The following is a 19,881-nucleotide window of genomic DNA, read 5'->3' as shown; positions in this document are numbered from 1 at the left end:
AAACTGCAAGTAACTTATTCCTTCTTTATCATGTGGTTTTGAATGATTTGTTTATGTATTGTAAATGTGGCCTCCATTTCAGCTATATTGACTTTGAAATTTAAACAAACAATTTAATTTGTTCAGTGTTAAAAAGGGATTAATTGATTTGCAAAACTTGAAATTACAGTAATCCTTAATAGAAATAAGGCCCATCTTCCTTCAATGACTGTATCTCTGCATGAAGCTTTAATTTCACAAAAAAATTATCAGAATCTCTAAATATTTGATATAAAAATTATATTCATGAAAGAGGACAATGAATGCACATAGAGGTGATGAATAAATGCTCACACTTATGAATAGGAAAAGACTTATTAAATTTATAGCTGCCACTTATTTTTTTTTTAAGATTTATTTATTTATTTGACAGAAAGAGCACAAGCAGTGGGGAGAGGGCGAGGGAGAAGCAGACTCCCCACTGAGCAAGGAGCCCAATGCAGGACTCGATCCCAGGACCCTGGGATCATGACCTGAGCCGAAGGCAGACGCTTAATTGACTGAGCCACCCACTTATTTTGGATTGAAGTCCTGCTAATATCTAGGTGAGCACAAAAGAGCAATCTTGGGAGGAAAATCTGTGCTGAAAATATTAGAGCACTTCTTAAGTCCCTAATATCAGAGAACAAAGTGAAGATGGGGTCAGATGAGTGGAAGCAAAGTGACGGGAAATGGAAGCAGGTTAGGTCACCTCCACAAAAACCATAAAATCTACAAAGGTACTGATGAAAGAAGACTCACATACAAATGTTTATTGCCTCCTCATAAGCATACACAGTATTTCACTGGGATTTATGCATCTGATGATGAGATGTCTCAGGAAAACTATAAACACCACAAGATGAAATGATCTGGCAAAGGTGGTATGCAGGGCTGCCTGGGTGGCTCAGTCATTTAAGTGTCTGTTTCTTAATTTCAGCTCAGGTCATGATCTCAGGGTTGTGAGATCAAGCCCTGCGTCAGGCTCTGTGCTGGGTGTGGAGCCTGCTTGGGATTCTCCCTCTCCCTCATGCTCTGCCCTTCCCCTCCCCCCCCCCAGGAAAAGAAAAAAAAAAGTTGGTATACACATTTCAGGGCTCATACCCATATTAATGGTTGACCGTAGGTATTCATTTAATTCCAATCTTCATTAAATAAAAAGCTTGTGGACCTGTAGTTATTGGGTTAAAGAGGCAGCCAGAGATGAAAGTTTTTCATATTAGAATTTTAAGTATTTCCACTAAGAGTTACTAAAAGGATGACAATATCTATGGATGCTCAGTGTCTAAAGATACTGTGACCCTCCAGGATAAACTGGCAACGCGTCATGCCGGAACACTGACTTTAGCCCCATCCTGTAAGATGACCATTCAGAGTTGGGAGTAGCACCAGCCCCTCCACTAGTATGAGAAGGATACATGGTTTGAACCCCGCGGTTGACCAAGATTGATCACCACAGGCACTGATCTGTGATATGTTACCATGCACATTGTGGAAGTCCAATTCCTTTTTGCGAAGGCCAGATTTCTTAGAATGAGGCTTTTAAAAAAAATTCAATACCTCTCAACTCATGAATATCTATAGCAATGATCATGGCAAAGTTTTTACCTGTCCTTAATATTTTGAACACTTTTGTTATAGAGTTAAAATAAGAGTTTCAATTAGTTTAAAACAATACTTGGCAATTTTAACATAGCAATTACTAGATGAAAGTGGTATGATCCATTCCTACCAGAGCCAAACGACAACCTATGTGCCAGAGGACAAGGAGAGTTTTTTCATATTTGCTTGGTGAGCCTTGCAGCAGTCCTTCCTTATAACAAATTCTGCAATCACACTAGGGACCACAATCAAATGCGCAGCATCCTCTCCGTCCTCACAAAGTAGGGATAATAAGACCTACCTCCTAGGTTTGCTGTTAGGCTTAAATAAGGAGGCAATACTTATAAATTTCCGACTCCAGTGCCGGAGAGTGCCTGAGCAGACATTGAGGAAACGTTAGTGCTTTCTCTGAAAAGTATTCAATGTAAAGATAGAGAACTTGTGCCTTTTCTGATGAACATAGGAATATTGACATTCCCTCTGGGAACTCCATAAAGCCACTGAGAATTTTCAGTTCAGATTTATCAAGAATAACTTCTTTTTTTTTTAAATCAGCCTGCAACAAATAGTAAAGCATATATGAAGTTTTCATAAAACCAGAGTACTGGAGGTGTTCTTAAAATATTTCACTGAAACCAACTGCAAATATATCAAAATGAAAATATCCAAGACAAAAATTTATGCTTATTATATGTAACTTTTGAAATAAAATTTTCTAAATTTTAGTTTTCAAGGGCAGAGTCTATGCCACATTCATCTTTGTTCCCCGAGTCCATCTCACGGGGAAAATAAATCATAGCACATCAAAGTTGTCACTGTATTTTATGGTCAGAAACAGCCTTAGAGAGAAAAGGTTCATGATCTCCAGTCTCTGTTAACATTTTTGAGAAACATTTTTTCTTCTTCAGCAAAAATAATCCCCGGTTCCTTAAACCTTAGTTTTCTATCACCTGATATTCTCTGGACCTTTAGATCGTTTGTGCCACTAGTGATCTCCAAGAGCAGGTCATTGACTTAAAATATTCAAGAAAGATATAATTTGAAATTAACTTACCATTTCTCTGATCTATTTATGTAATGTAAGTACTCTCAAATTGGGATGTTGAGATTGATCACACTGAGGTCCCAAGATAAACTCTGCAATACTTGTGAAACTAACATATGGTCAATAAATGGTTAAAAATTCCAAACACTGTATTGGACAGTTTTTTAAAATGTCCTTCTCCTAATAGTACTTTAAAGTAGAGAAAGAGAACACATTGGAGAGAGTTTATGCATTTGTTCCCAGGGCATCAATTGCCCTTATGTCATTCTGCTGGGAAGACACTTATTTCCCTCCTATGACACAGAGGGGCGTCTTGTGTGTGTGTGGGGTGGGGGGGGACAGCTCTCCAGCTGTGATGAAATCAGTCAGAAAAGCAACTGCCATAAGCCTTGAATGTGAATGACAAGAGTAAGAAAATTAAGTCCAGCACAAGGGAACCAAATCAGTCACAGAACAGGAGTTGTCCACTTCCAGCAACCCAGACCTGAAACAGGAGCAGGAGGAAGTGAGCTCATGAAGGAAGGTACAGCATCAAGGAGGGAAAAGTCCCCTTTCTTTGTGAATTTCACCCACTCATTTTACATCTTCTCACGACATTGTCTGTTTGCTTCGGGCCTGACATTTCCTAAAGTTTCTAAACAATTTGTGTGACCCTAAGTTTAAACTATTTAGCATATATTCTATGGTCTTGATATTCTGGTCCCAGCCTACCATCCTGCCAGAACGCCAAGCACTCACTTGTATCCCAAGTACTATTGCTACATTACATGAATCGTCCTTTCCCAAACTTGCACACATCTGTACCTTGGTTTACTCCAGCAAACATCCCTTCACATGGAAGAATCTTCCTGCTCTGATTCGTGCACATTTAAAGCCCTTCTGAAATACTTCCTGGTCATAAGAGTATCCTGACTCAGAAAGCTAGAACTAAATTTTAACTTCAATATAAAGGTACAGAGATGTAAATAAACCTTTTATTCTCTTATTACAAAAGCAACAGATATTAAATTTAGAGGGCACCTGGGTGGCTCAGTCGGTTAAGCATCTGCCTTTGGCTCAGGCTGTGATCCCAGAGCCCTGGAATCCCAGAGCCCTGCATTGCTCAGCGAGGAGCCTGCTTCTCCCTCTCCCTCTGCCACTCCCCCTGCTTGTGCTTTCTCTCTCTCTCAAATAAATACAATATATTTTTTAAAAAGATATAAAATTTAGAAAATGCAGAGATACAAAAAGGAAAAAGAATCTCTTTAGTACACTAATAAAGTAGACCACCTAGAAAACATTGTTTCATTTATTCCACAAATATTTACTGGGCTCTTAATCTTATCAAAGACTAAGTCAAGTGTTTTATAGGAATTATCTCATTTAATCCTCAGTGCGATTCCAGAAACTAGGTTCTGTTATTATTCCTAGAGTGCCAAAGTCACACAGTTACTAAGGGTGGAACCAGAGTTTAAATCTAGCTTGACCTGACTCCTGAAACCGTGCTTTTACCCACTACTGAAGTGTGTATGTGTCTGTGCATGCTTACACAGAAACATATGCATCCTTACATAGTGGATGAGTAGACACACACACAGACATACATATATAGCTATACAGAGATATTCTTGTTTTAATTTACATTATGTAACTCATGCTGGAGACTATTTCCCCTCACTCGTCTGCTCTTTCTGTTCTTTCTCAGAACCTTCACTGTGGCGTTTGACACATTCTTCCTTTACTTTGGGAAGGCCGTGTTGTGAGAAATTGCAAGCACGACTCTTGAATCGAACAGCATGGCTCTAGTGCTTAATCGTGGTGAGATAATGGGTTAAGTACTTAAATTTCCATTTGCTCACCTGTGAAATGGTGCCAACCCCCATGGTCATTATACGATCACAGCATGGGTTATAGCATCAACCTGGCACAAGGTAAGTGCCTATGCGCTTGATTAATGGAAATTATTACTTGGAATTTGCATTAAGATACAAAGAAAAGCCAAAATAAATCCTAAGGATGTAATTCCATCTCACTGAATTTCCTGTCATGGGCAGCACCGAGGACACGGCCTTGTACATGGCGGGCTCTTAAATGGATATGGAATTGAATTACTGATTGAAAAAGGTAACTCCTACTTTCATGGCCAGATTATTCTGGTATTAAAGAAATTGGGCGGAAGATAGACCATCATGATGGGGGAGAGGAGCAGAGCAGCATAGCCTACCCAGGAAGCTGAGAGAAGCCCACAGAGCAGGCAATGACACACACATGCGGAGTGTTTTTCATGGGATGGCCTTTGTGGTTTTGACCAGCATACTGCCTGTTGAAGTAGGACACAGTGCGAAAGGATAAATTCAGTAGCATGCTTTAAATACGGTAACTGATATATGTTAAATAGAACTTTAGAAAGACATTATAAGAACTCAATAAATGGGGCACCTGGCTGGCTCTGTTGGTAGGGCACGTGACTCTCGACCTTGGGCTTGTTGAGTGCCAGTCCCATGTTGTGTGTAGAGATTACTTAATAAAATCTTAAAACAAAACAAAACAAAAAAACAGCAAAAACCCACATAAATAAAATCAAACAGCAAGCCACTTGGATACTAGAGGCCCTTGACCACCACAACCGTTTAAGAAAGAAACAACACTCAATAAAAGGAAAGAAAGATTTACCTGGAGTCATGAGAAAGATAGAAGAGAGAATAGGAGGACTAAATACATTGCAGTCTAACAACATCTCATTTTGCAGGTGAGAAACCTCATTTCTAAGAGCTGGAACTTGTGAGATGTTTACAAATAGATTTTAAAGGTTTTTATTTGAAATAACACGTGTAAGCACTAAGATAATACTGAGTTCATTGTAAGTAATCAATAAATATTATGTATTACTATTATCATTGTTATCATTCTTTACAGAATTGATTTGTAAATCCTTCATTGATTCTTTTTTTTTTTTTCTTTTTGGTCTAAGATGCCAGTAGGAAGTGTTAAAGTCTTAATCCTTGGATTGAACTATGTTTTGCTATTCGTAAATATCTTTGCTTATAAAAATTCAATATTTTTATTTGTGTAAGTGCTAACATAATTAATTTATATTATTAAAATGCATAATTTGCTTTAAAGAACAATTTGACTAATAGATTCCTCTTTCTTCCTACAGCCAATACTAATTTCATACTTTGGAAAACTGCTATTATCTGCATTTCAGTAAACTCAGTACTATTTAAGAACCATCTGGCCTTTCAAAAGTGGTCTCAGAAATATATAATTTCACTTCTCAATCTACATTTATTATTAAACTTTAAGAAAAAGTCATTATTTGGGCAAAAATGAACATTTCCATGTTTTAATCAGTGTTTTTTCTTTAAGGCAGAACAAAACCTGGAAGATATTAAATGTAAGTATTCTTACATTTTAATTTATTAACATTTTTCCATGTAATAAACAGCATAAATTAACAATTTCTAGAATTTTTTTCTGACGTACAGAATAATTTTCCTGCTAGTATTATAGTTACTAAATTTCACCTTTCATATTTATGCTACCTGAAAAATTGGGATTCTGATCTAAAGAACAGTGACATATAAGACAAGAGAATCTCCCAAACTTCTCAACAGCTGGTTCTTTCTTAGGTCACAACACCTCAGCTGACAGAGTAAAAATTCAACTGCTCATTAATTTAAACTCATACTGCAAACCTAGAGCAGCCTGGGGAAACCATATCTCTCCTTCCTCAATTTCCTTGATATAGACAGCATATCTACCTTTTATGGCCCAGTTCATGTAAGTCCAGTTGAATTGCCATTTTAAGAGAAAAAAAGGCCCCCACATTGAGTTGGTACCTGCTCTGTCAGACAATGTGAAAAAAACTTCTAATTAAAAAAAAGTAATCTCATGCAACCATTTGAAATGGATTATAAATCATTACTTTTCCAAGCAGGAGAAAACTGAAGCTACAAAGTCCTGAGTGTTTTATGCATGTTAGTAAGTCATGGACCTGGAATTCAGAGCCGGTGTTATGGGCTAAACTATGTTCCCTCTATAATGTTAAATGCTAAAGTCTTAATTCTCAGTAACACAGAATGTGAACTTATTTGGAAATAGCTAGAAGCGACTAGTTAAGATGAGGTCATACTGAAGCAGTGTGAGCCCCTAATCTAATATGACTGGTATCCCTATACAAAGTGGAAATATGGCCACAGAGATAGAAGAAACATGCAAGGAGAGAAGCTAATGTGAAGAGATGCAAGGAGAATACCATGGAAACATGAAGGCAGACATTGGGGTGATGTTCCTACAAGCTGAGGGATGTCAAAGATTACTAGCAACCCACCAGAAGCCAGGAGAGACACATGAAACAGACTCTCCCTAGGGTTTCCAGAGGGAACTTAGCCTGCAGACACCTTGATCTGGAAATACTAGTCTGGGAGAAAATAAATTTCTGTTTCTGTTGTCCAAGCCTCCTAATCTGTGATACTTTTATGACAGCCCTAGAAAATTATTACACCCAAGTACTTAAGGTTCATGGTTTCTCCTTGTCTAATTATTTGCTCTCAAGTCACTTCTCCATTTAAACATGCTTTGTATCACAGGTAAACATTTTCATAGAATAGGACTCAACACATAGTGTGATTGTGTCCTGAACATATCTAATTCCACTAAGACTGAGTCAATAAATACTTAGTATTGAAAGAATCCTTGAAGAGACAAATTTGTAACAAAGGTACATAAAAAATCCTTGTCTTTAATATTGAGGAAGGGAACTGTGTCAGATTTTCTACACTTAGGATCATTTCTACCTCTTTAGGATTGTCCCTGGCAGGGACATCTAGAAGCCTAGGAAACACATTTTCCAGAATTCCTTGATGCAGGATTCCAGTGTAGAATTCACTGATTTCAGCATTCTCACAAGATTGGAAAGTGGGAACTTTCCTGCTGCAGCAAAGGCCGACACCAGGAGAGTTTATCACACCTGGCATTTTGCACCAGCTTCTGGGTCCTCCCCATCAATCTCACCTCTCTACTTCCTTCAAGTCACTGTGAAACATACTTTCACAACCTGGTTAACACCAGCAACATCTGGAGCCTATTACTGAGACTGAGGGCCAGTGGTGTTAGCTCTAATCACTCTATTCTAATCACTGTACAAGCCCTTCCAATGTTATTCCTGTGTTACATCTCTTCTTACTTGAACATTCTTGAGTGGTTTCTGTTTTCTTGCCTGAATCTTAACTATTAAAGGAGTTAAGAGAATTACAGTATATTTTTTTTTCGCCAATTAGCTTCCACTTACAGAATCTCATCTCTGGGCATCCGAAAATGAGGGGCAATTTCAAGAGATAGAAATAACTCTTTTTCCTATAGTCAGTGGACCTGTTCACTGAGAAAGATTCCAGCATCCAGAGGTGAACCCCAACCTCACATCCTACTTGACAGAATTAAAATATTTAATGCCAACCATGATGACTTCATGGCAGAACACAAATCCAGACAATATATTCTAGACTCTGCATATACTCCTTATATACAATGCTTGACTCTTTCCTCCTAGTGTGGCAAATGTATTTTGCTTAAACTCACATTACCTCTCTACAGACTGCCTTGCAAATATATACATTTGCGTTTTTAACATTCTCATTCCTTTTCTCTTCCCACCCTCAAATTTCCTATTGTCGATTAATTCTAAACACTTATCTAGTCAATAGGATAAAGCATGTGCTCAAAGAGGAGAATAAAGATCCAGTAAACAGCCAGTTAAAAATTTTCAATTTAGTTACCACCATATTAAAATAACCAAGCACTTAAATGATTTTTGAACTTGCCTCCGAAAAGACTTTTGTAGTAAAACCAGTATGTAGATAATAGGAAAAAGGGACGCATTTTGCTCCCAATATTCAAAAAGGACAGTTTTATTTAAAAGATGTGATCTAAGAGGATTTTTGAAATAAATAATTTCTTCTTTCTAGATATTCTAAAATAAAATTAGACCTTCATCCTAATAGATAATACACAGATTTCAAGCATGATTTGAAAAGAACAGTGTTTGTCCCAATGATTGTTAATATTGTGATGAGGGACTTGTGTTACTAACCTACAGTTATAATGATTACCATGGCTCATTTTTTATCTCAAAAAACTTTAATACTATAATATAGTTTATTCCATGACTTATGAAATTCTAATTTATTAGATCATTTTTTCTCTATTAAGCAATTCGTTTAAATTCTGACTTAGCAATATGAAGCTTTTTTCTCCTTTCCCTTCACCTTCTTAAAAAAAAAACAAAACACTTGAATTTTAAAATGAAATCTAATCACCTCTGTAACTTCAAAGATAAAGCCATTTTGCTTTGAAGGATTTTGCTAAGTTTTTCTCTAGGTTCAAATGTGCTCTGACAGTTAATGAAACTAATTTAAGAGTGAACAGATGAGGGGAATAACAGAAAATTTGAAATATTGGTGTCATGTAGGTGAACATCAAAAATTAATGAACTTCACATAAAGAAATGGTCATTTAAAAAATAGTTTCTTTAAGTCCTAAAAAAAATGTTTCTCCCTAAGCAAAGAGAAAAATAAAGACTAATGCATAATCTACTTGAATTCTTTTTTATTTATCACAGTACCTAGGTATCTAGGGCTCATTTATTTGTATAAGCCCAGCATAAGAAATACAGCCCCAGCTGTAAAGGAATTAGAAAATTTGTCCAGTTTAAAATTCTATTTTTTGCTAAATATATTATCCTCTTTAAACCTCTTTGTTCATCAGGTTATGTGTTTTAAAATGACAGAAAATGTACACTAAAGCTAGAAACATACTTTTGAGTTGTCAACTTCAACAAGCAGGCATGAATTGAACTAAAACTTCTTCTTCCCTACTTTCTAGCTTACCCATGAATATTGATGTATCAAAATATTAGAACAGGGATTTGGATTAATTTTAGAAAGTATACATTATAATTATTTTTAAGAAATAGAAATTAAATAATTTGATGAGATGGAATTCTCCTTAAAGAAGTATAGAATTCTCAGGGCACCTGGGTGGTGCAGTTGGTTAAGCGTCCAACTCTTGGTTTTGGCTCAGGTCTTGATCTCAGGGTTGTGGGTCCAAGTCCCACATCAGGCTCCACGTTCAACATGGAGTCAGTTTGAGACTCTCTCCTCCTCCCCCCACTCTCTCTCAATTAAATAAATCTTTTTAAAAAATAGTACAGAATTTTCATTTTCTATTGAAAAAATAAAAATTAAAATCATTTCTGATGTCACCCTGAAAATAAGTATCAATGTAGGAAATGCGATACTTTGCTTTTAGACAATAGGGTATTTTGCAAATGTTCTCTGTTGTACCCATTAACTTTTCAGAAAGAAAACTGCTTGCCTAACAACCTCCAAATTAGTTAAATAAGACTTAATTCATAGCAAAAATAAGATGAAAAAAAATTTGGCCTGTGGAATTATTGATTTCTTAAAACCTTAACCTAAGTATCATTCTTTTTAAATTCAAAAAACTTTTAAGAATGTTATTGTGCGATTCCTGAGTTAACATTTTTGTACTTGAGTAGGTATAGATTTGCAGGCCATCCTATAGTTCTTACTTGAGCCATAATACATTTTCATGCTAATACATAATGCTAGTTTTTTGCATTATTATTTATTATAATAAAACAGGATAAAATAATAGTTAATTATAAGAACTATTTATTCAGAGAAGCCTGGTTTTAAATCCTGCTTTTTCCATATACTTAACTGTATGATGTTGGAAAAGCTATTTAATTTCTCTGAGACTTAGTTTCTTTGCCATATAAAATGGAGATAATTAGATGTATCTGAGAGGTAAATTTAGAAAAATAAATGAGATAAATATAAAAGTCTCAGCCTGGGGCTTGAGTGTTAAAGGAAGCTTAAAAAAAAATTGCAGGAACACCTGCTGAATAGCTGCTCTATATTCTCTTTAATCCTATTGAAAGTGACACTTCCAATGTGTTTGCTTTGTATAACACTTTAGATCTAACACCTAAGTGTTTTCTCTATAAGTTTTCTTGCAAAGTGACTATCCAGAATTCCTAATCCACAGTTATGTTTTTTGTTGCTTTCTTTTAAGATTTTACTTATTTGAGAGAGAGAGAGAGAACAGCAGAAGGAGAGGGAAAAACAGACTCCCTGCTGAGTAGGAAGCCAGATGTGGGACTAAATCCCAGGACCCTGGGACCTTGACCTGAGCCAAGGGCAGACATTTAACTAACTGAGCCACCCAACTGCCCCATAGTTAAGTTCTTTCCTCCTTTTCTTTCTTCCTCCTTTCCTCTCCTTCTTTCCTTTCTTCCTTCTTTCCTTCCTTCCTTCCTTTCTCCCCTTCCTTCCCTTCCTTCCTCCCTCTCTCCTTTCTTATATGTATTTTTTTTTTAAGTAGTGAGTCCCCTCTCACAAGAGCCATACCAACCAGCAGTGGCAAATGGCCTTGCTGGGACACTGGTGGTGAATGGATTGGCAGATCAGCTACAACAATAATTTCCAATCTTGCAACAAATTAAGATTACCTAATAGATTTTAAGAAATTCAGATAACTTGGCCCAACTTAGATCTAATAAATTCAAGTGTGTAGGGAGTATTATCCAGGAAGGACTCCTCCCTCCCCAAGTGATTCTGATCTGATCTATAAACAACATTTGAGAACAAGTGATCTAGACAGGTTTTCCTTAGTTACAAAATGCTGTATTGCTAAAATTAATACAGAATATCAGTTTCCTTGCTCCTACTGATTTCCTGCTGTTGGATGAGCCAATTTAGATTCCAGCCCTCCACGAAAACAAATTCTTTGAGTTGATGCTGCAATTACATTTTTATTCATACAGTCAACAGAAATTTATTGACCATCAAATATGTCCCAGCCACTTTCCCTTCAACTTTCTGACCCCCTAAATTAATTGCTCTTTGAATTCTTAGACTTTTAGCATCTCCAGCAGTCATGTGTACTCAGCGCATGAAATGTAGAACGCAAAGGACCATCACGTGGTCCTTTCAACTCAAACATTCTATTTGCAATGAGATAACAAATGTAAGGACAACCTAGTCACCCAGGCTGGAGCCTTGTCTCTCTGGAACATCTGTAAGCATGACTTGAGGCCTGGGCCCTGCCCACATCACCACATACACACCCTCTCCTTCCAGGACCACACAGCAGATGGCGACACAGCGTCAGGAGCTGCTCTCCTCCCTGGCTCAGTACTGCATTTACTTCACCTTCACGGATCCGCGGAAATCATTTCTGGATGCTTTACAGTTAAGGATGATTGTGAGGAAAATCCGAAAGTATAATAAGCACTCAGAAATGCTAAATGGAGTGGATGCTAAATGCTAACTGTGCATTTGCCAAAAGCAGTGTAGCTTCTGGCAGAGAAAAAATTCAGTCTCGGGGACTGAGAAGTTAAGTGTAACATAACAGAAAATTCAGTAAATAGAGTAAGTACCGTACCATTCAGTCATCTGTGTCTCAACTTGCTTAGTAGAAATCCTTCATTAACAAACAGATTTCTTCTATTTACAAAGGACTAGACTCATGGGGTTGGCATTTATGCTATTGTACCTAAGAATTCCCTCTATTATTTACTCAACTAATAAAAAACAGGAGAATCAATAGTCAAAATATTTTGTTATAGAATTGTTGGCCTCAATTATTTTAGAAGCCCTGTGCTTCCTCAACACTCTTCAAAAGACCTATAATAAGAAACTGACATCAACGGCAAATAGACTTTAACGCACAGGCCAGCACCAAATAATTGGTAGAAGGTGTCTGGAGTGTGGTATTGTCAAGGACTGTGAAGTCATGTCCAGCCTTTTCAGGAATGAGGTACCTAGCAAGGATGGCAATGTCTGCTGTGGCAACAGACGGGGCTGGATTTATGCCAGTCCTGCACAGAAGTCAACATTATCCTATTACATTATAATCATCTGTTTATATGCCTGTCATCCCCTGGGTATTTATTACTTCAAGAGAGAGGCTGTATTTAATTCATCTTTGTATGATCAATAGCCAAAGCAGAATAGTTACTTACTATTTCGTTTGATGAATGATTGAAAGGTCCGAAATCAAGCAGTAACGTGGATTTTTAACGTGGATTTCTGTTCTTTCTGAAGGTAAGATCAAGCATCTCTGCATGTGGTGACTGAACTACATAAAACTCACACTTTTGTGTGCCAGTCTCAGCCTACCGATAACCAGTGTTGTATTATCAGCAGTGTTGTGGCTGGACTGGCCCTTGTGGTTCTTATGATTGCAAGATGCCCTCAGCAATAGCCATCAGGAAACTTTGGAGAAAAAAAGTGGGTGGGTGGCAGGTGTTACTCGCAAGTTTTGGAAAGCACAGGGCACATCAAGACCACACAGTGAGATAGAACCTGGGTGTGTTTGGGGGGAGAGGAGTGGGAAGGACTAGGGTTCTGCTTTTAAGGGTTCAAGGGTGCAAGGCTGGGGTTTCATGGGCTCACTCTTTTTTTTTTTTAAGATTTTATTTATTTATTTGACAGAGATAGAGACAGCTAGCGAGAGAGGGAACACAAGCAGGGGGAGTGGGAGAGGAAGAAGCAGGCTCATAGCGGAGGAGGCTGATGTGGGGCTCGATCCCATAATGCTGGGTTCATGCCCAGAGCGGAAGGCAGACGTTTAACCGCTGTGCCACCCAGGCACCCCTCATGGACTCACTCTTAATCAGTGAGTTTTAAACAAAAGAACTTATCTTTAAAATGAAAGGAGAGGGAAAACTAAGTGGCCCAAACAGTCAGTTATGGAAATCAACCAACATCTCTAAAACAAAAGAGGGGTGGGGAGAGGGATGGCTCTTCATCTAGGCCTCTGGCTGGCATTGTGTTTATTTAAGCCAACATTTGAGTACAGGCCTCTTTGAAGTGAAAGTCTCAGCAATCTAAGCTTAAATCAGGTATTGCATTACAAACAAGAAAAACTAACAGTTAGGATTTACATTACACACTCTCCCTCTGTTCAACTTAATCTACCTCCCCCCTTAAAGGGACCAGGAACTATTTTGATTCTTCACTCAACTCTATTTCTGTGTGTGTGTGTGTGTGTGTGTGTGTGTGTGTGTGTCTGTGTGTGTGTTAAAATCCTAGTGTAATTAACACAAACTGTTTCTATTTCTTTTTGAAATGGCCTTTTGAGATTTCCTAATCAAGTACTTATTATATCTGCATTTCTAATCCGTTGGCTCCTCATATTTACTATTATTCTATAAACACCTCTTTCTCCAGCTCTCTCTCTCTCTCTCTCCTCCCACCCCGCTTCTCATTTTTATTTTACCACCCTCTTTCAGGGTCAGGGTGTCAATAATTTAAAGACCGAATTAATAGTTTTAAATATATACACATACCTACACACACTCATACATATTTATTTTTTCATACATATATATTTTATTTTTATTTATTTATTTATTTATTTTTTAATGTTGTTTTATTATATTATGTCACCATACAGTATATTTTAAATAGCAAACTATCTAGGCATCTCAGTTAAAAAAATAACATGTATTTCAATACATGCATTTATCATATAGTTTTAGAATTTAAGAAATCTGCAGGTGGCTGTCCTTTTAGTAAATAAGCCAGACTTCTCTTTTCTTCCTGCTTTCAATAACAGCCCATTGTTTTTGCACTCGTGTCACTACTAAGAAGGGGGAAGAAAAAGTAAGTTCTACTTACTCATTTTCAGCTTGTTAACAATTCCAGAAGAGAAGTTAAATTGAGTGTAATGAAGATGTGTGATTCTTCAGAGGTTTACTAAAGTCACTCTTATCGCCGTGGATGTGAGTAATTAAGACTTGGTATTTTTTAATGAGATTGAAATAATTAGCTAATAGCACAGAGGGCACCTGGTCCCTGAATAACCACACCAGGCTCTCAATCAGATTTGTTTGTTTTGTTTTGTTTTCAAACATTTACTCATTGGGGGAATGTACGTAAGTCTGTGCTGTAGCCTACCATCCTAAGGAGTTTCCAGTTCATTTGAAGCAAGACCATCCACCCAGAAAAAGAGAAATAATACGGAATTATAAAATAAGGACCACCATCAAATAACCTTGGAGCCATCCTTGGCAGCATCGTCTACTTTATGTACTTGGTCATTGGTTGACCAAGTCTTGTTGAGTCTTCCAGCAAAATATTTCTTTAATTCATCCACTCCTGTCCAGGTTGGTTGTCACTAATCTATTCAAATCTGTTATCTCTAAATTTGTCTCAGGATCCTTTTCTGCTCAGACAGTCTCTGGTCCCCCTAATTTATTTTCATAGTGAGGGTGATGCTTTTAAGAATTTAATTTGATCTTGTTGCTGCTTTGCTGAAATCCCATTAATAGCCTTCCTTTTCTCTTGAGAAAATGTTAGCATCCCTTTTCCATCTGGCCCTAGCCTCCCGATGAGCCTCATCCTGGGTAACTCCCATCTTTGTTCCCTGAGATTAAGTTACCCTTTCTTTATAGATTTTATGCCTACATTTTTTTTTTTTTGAGGGCAGGAACATCGTTGCTTTCCCCCATTATATCCCACACAGACAGATGTTGGAAAGAATGTCTAGTGTGTGATAAGTGTTAGAGAAATGCTTACTAAATGTTAAAAAAAAATCAGAAAAGTAATGGAAGGCTTGAACATGAATCTATAGGAAGGGAAGACAGGCATTTTTGCTCTGCTGTATCACAGGCATCGCTTTGATTGGGATGTGATCTTAAAAACAAGCATGGCTAACATAATGGTAAAGATTATTTATATGAGCTGAAAAGCTTTCCTTTAGTTTAATACCAACTTTTAATTGTTTAAATATCCCTCTTTTACTTTTAGTAACAGCTTTTATTAAGTGTCAACATTGCTTGTTTACAGAGAGCTACGGAAGACCAGAACTATGTCTAATGCATTTGTGTATTAGACACCCAATAGTTAGTAGACAGTGAGGTTGTTCAGAGGGGACCCCCTGAATGATGTCAGCCTGCTTAAGTTCAAACCCTCTTTGCCACTTACTGCCTCTGCAGCACTAACTGAAATGCTTTGGTTTCCTAATCTACTAGAAGGTATGATAATAATAACAACAATAACAATAACAATAACGATAATATTTACCTCATAGGGCTCTTGTACCCAGTTCAGAGAAAGTGCTTAGTAAATTTCAAAGGCAATTTAAACCAAGTTCTGCATCTTAAACCTCATTATGCATCCATCCCCAGCACGAACCCTGGCACATAGTCTTAAACCCACTATTTGCTTATTAACTAAATGAATCAGTGAAATAAAGAGTGAAATTCTGGGGCGCCTGGGTAGCGCAGTCGTTAAGGCGACTGCCTTCAGCTCAGGGCGTGATCCTGGCGTTCGGGGATCGAGTCCCACATCGGGCTCCTCAGCTGGGAGCCAGCTTCTTCCTCTCCCTCTCCCCTGCTGTGTTCCCTCTCTCACTGGCTGTCTCTCTGTCACATAAATAAAATAAAATCTTAAAAAAAAAAAAAAAAGAAGAGTGAAATTCTGTGGGTGAGTTAGGGAAAAATCTCATGCATCCTTTTCAGAGTATTATGTCAGTGGCCATTCTAAGTCAGGCCCCGTGCTGAATGAGGCTGTGAGGAAGAACAAGTCACAGGAGTCCGTATGATCAAGGATGTAAGAAGCTAATGAGGAAAACGGACAAACAGTGGGTGAAAGTTCAGTGGGGTGGGTCCTCTGATAGAGCTAGGCACCAGACACTGTGGAAAACCATGCAGGGGAAGTAATTATCCCAGAGAGGTGTGGTCAGAGATGATTTCTCACCTGAATGTCGAGGGTCAAGTGGGTGGAACTGGTCACCTTTGGAGAAAGAGAGAACGTGGGAGGAAGCAAAGGCCTGGGGCTCAAGGAAGCAGGCGCATTAGTCGTCATTGTGAGCGATATCTCCATAATCTCTTTTTTCTTACAATTTTTGGCTAGGTACTCTTCAATTACCTCAACAAAGAATAACTTCATAGTATCATTTTTCATTGAAAGAATAGAAAGATAATTCAGTCTTTTTTCCAGCATATATGATTGAAATTTATTTATATTATAATAGTTTAGAAACAAGTCTCTAACCCTTTATTGATATCCTGCTGATGTCATTTCCTCTGCAGTTTCTTACTCACGAGGTTCTTTTTTTGCCAGGAGCAAGTCCTAGAGGAATTCCAACTTTTTCATCTCACCTGATATGGCCCCCATTCAGCTCAGACAGGTCCTCTCTGCACCATGAGTCCAGGAATGGAGGAAGGCAGAGAAAATGGCCATGAATCTGGTGGTTTTATGGGCTCCAAGCAAGGAGCAGAGCATTATGCTTGTCTAGCTTACTCCTTGGACTCAAAGATAGGGTCTAGAAGTTTGATTAGCTCCACCAAGGGCAGGAGATCACTGGGAGTTGGAAGAAGGCAAAGGGTATTTGAAGGGCAGGCAACCCATAAGTTTTACCCACAACCACAAGATCCACAGCAGGGCAAAGAATGACCCCGACTAGGGCGGCCCTCCGTGATTCTAGCCTATAACTAGAGCATCACCATGTCTCGTACATCTAGAAGAGAACACATGGAGACTTGGAAGGGGTTCTGGCAAGAAAGTTCTACAGCAAATGTTTTATTTACTGTATTTCTGGTTTCTGCAGTTTAGAGGATGGAGTACAAGTTCCTAAGGTTTATTCAAAAAGTCATATAATTTCTGTCTTGGAGGAGCTGATATTCTCATTGGCAAGTCTACCTTGTACACTTGCATATATAATAGCCAAATGTGATTTTGCACGGGCAGCCATTTATAAATGTTAAATAAATGTCACACACAATCAATGCTGTCAAGAGGGGAAGACTATCGATTCACATTGGGGGGTCAGAGAAGGCTTCGTAGGGAAAATGAGGCTTTAATAAAACGTTGAACCACAAATAGAATTAATGTAAACAGAGGCAGGTGAAAAGTCATTAGAGCTATGAAAAACAATGTGAGAAAAAGCGTGAAAGTAGGACTCCAAAGTGCCAAGTACCATTCCAAGTAGCTATTCGGGAGCCACCAAGAAAAAAGGCTATGTGGATGTTGCCAGTATTTATGGAAGAAATAGTCTTACGGTCTACCATCATAGGTGAAATAGAGTTTGCTAAAATTTCATCTTCAGGCCAAGTAAAAACACAAAGAGAATGATTACCCTTACTTGTAAGAAGATAGAAAAGACACTGATTTAAAGAAGCAGAAGAAAGAAATAGAAAGCCAAGCATCCCTGCAATAAATACACCTGGGTATGTTGGCTGTGAGAGTTATTGTTCCTTTCTGGTGGGTGGAATTTGTAGCCTCGATCCCTTAGAACCTGCTGAAGAAGAAAGGAACTGCACGACCCCCTTGAGACCTAAATAACAACGAAGTTAAAAAAAAATAGTAAGTGTCGCTCCCTGGACGCCAAGTAGTGGGTTTGCAAAATAAAACCGAGGTGCTGCCTTAACCCCATTATGTCCATTTTCAGGCTGTTCACAAACACAGGGCTGGATGATAGGGATTTGCATACTTAGTGCAATCCTATTGGGACGGGAATAATAGCTATTCAAATGTGTAGTGACAATCTTCCCTCAAATTATAATTTTAAAATGGAAAACAAGACAATAGAAGTAGATTTATGGAAAAGAAACAGCAGAGTTAATGCCAATATAAGCTTTGTTCTCCAAACACTCAGAAATTCTAGCATTCAAATTCCATCATATCGTTCGTGACTTCACCGGGAAGATTCATTTTCTTCTTCCATTCATCAAATTTAAATCTGTGAAATTTGGAGTTGAAAATGTGTTCTCATTTAAAGGAAAGAACCCGTGTTTGTCTTATTAAACATCCCAAAACTTTTCCTTGAGAGCTACAACTTCCAAATCAGGATTGCTCAGAAGAGCACTTACTGCATCTATGTGCATTACCATTTATTACTATACTGACCTTCCTCCTCACTCCACTGCCTGTGACCTGCCCAGTATCAAAGAAAAGAGGTCCGTACCTATTACTAAAATACCGCATTAAAAACGTACTTCCAAGTCCAAATGTAAATGTCAACACTTAACATTAATATTAACTTTTCTGATGGTCACTTTCTCTTAAATACACATTTTAATACAAAAAAACACAGACACACAAAAAACACTTGCATATAAACCTTCTTCTTGCTCCTGGGTAGCGCAGTCCTTAGGTGGCTGCCTTTGGCTCAGGGCGTGTTCCTGGCCGTTTCAGGATCGAGTCCCACATCGGGCTCCTCCGCTGGGAGCCTGCTTCTTCCTCTCCCACTCCCNGCCTGGGTAGCGCAGTCGTTAGGTGGCTGCCTTTGGCTCAGGGCGTGATCCTGGCGTTTCAGGATCGAGTCCCACATCGGGCTCCTCCGCTGGGAGCCTGCTTCTTCCTCTCCCACTCCCCCTGCTTGTGTTCCCTCTCTCGCTGGCTGTCTCTCTGCACATAAATAAATAAAATCTTTAAAAAAATAAAATAAACTTTCTTCTTATAAAAATTATGGTTAACATTTACTGAGTGTTTTCTATGTCAGATACTTTGCTAAATGTATGACAAGTCTAATTTTATTGAGTACTCATAATAAACTTATGAGCACACATCAATATACTCTGTGTTTTATAGGTAAATTGAGAGACAGAGAGGTTAAGAAAAATAACCTCGAGCTACAGGGGACTGGGTGCTTACGCTCATAGCCAGGTCTAAAGTAAGGGCACTTCACAGAAACACAATGACTCTTTTTTTTTTTAAAGGATTCTTTTTTTTTTTTTTTTANTTTAAGATTTTTTTTTTTTTAATTTAAGAGAGAGAGCAGAGCAAGCAAGAAAGAACACAGTGGGGGGAGCGGCAGAGGGAGATGGAGAAGTAGACTCCCCACTGAGACGGGAGCCTGAGCCAGAAGCCTGACCCGGGGCTTGATCCCAAGACCCTGGGACCATGACCCGAGCTGAAGGCAGAAACTTAACCAACTGAGCCACCCAGGTGTCCCAACACAATGACTCCTAATTAAATTGAAATTCTAGGATGGCTAAGGACTCTCTTTCTCAAGAGACTTCATTTTTTGATGGAAACAAGAAAGGAGGGTTTAAGTATATATATATAATTACAACCATATCCTCTCCCCAATTCACTTCTCAAAAAAAATTATCCTATCTATACATATTAATGCTTCAAATATGCAGATTGTCTGGTGTTAGGGAATCATGGATATCGTGATTGAAGGGATAAAGATGCCAG

The sequence above is a fragment of the Ailuropoda melanoleuca genome, chromosome 16 (assembly GCF_002007445.2).
Source record: "Ailuropoda melanoleuca isolate Jingjing chromosome 16, ASM200744v2, whole genome shotgun sequence".
Taxonomy (NCBI): domain Eukaryota; kingdom Metazoa; phylum Chordata; class Mammalia; order Carnivora; family Ursidae; genus Ailuropoda; species Ailuropoda melanoleuca.
Note: the sequence above shows the minus strand (reverse complement) of the source record.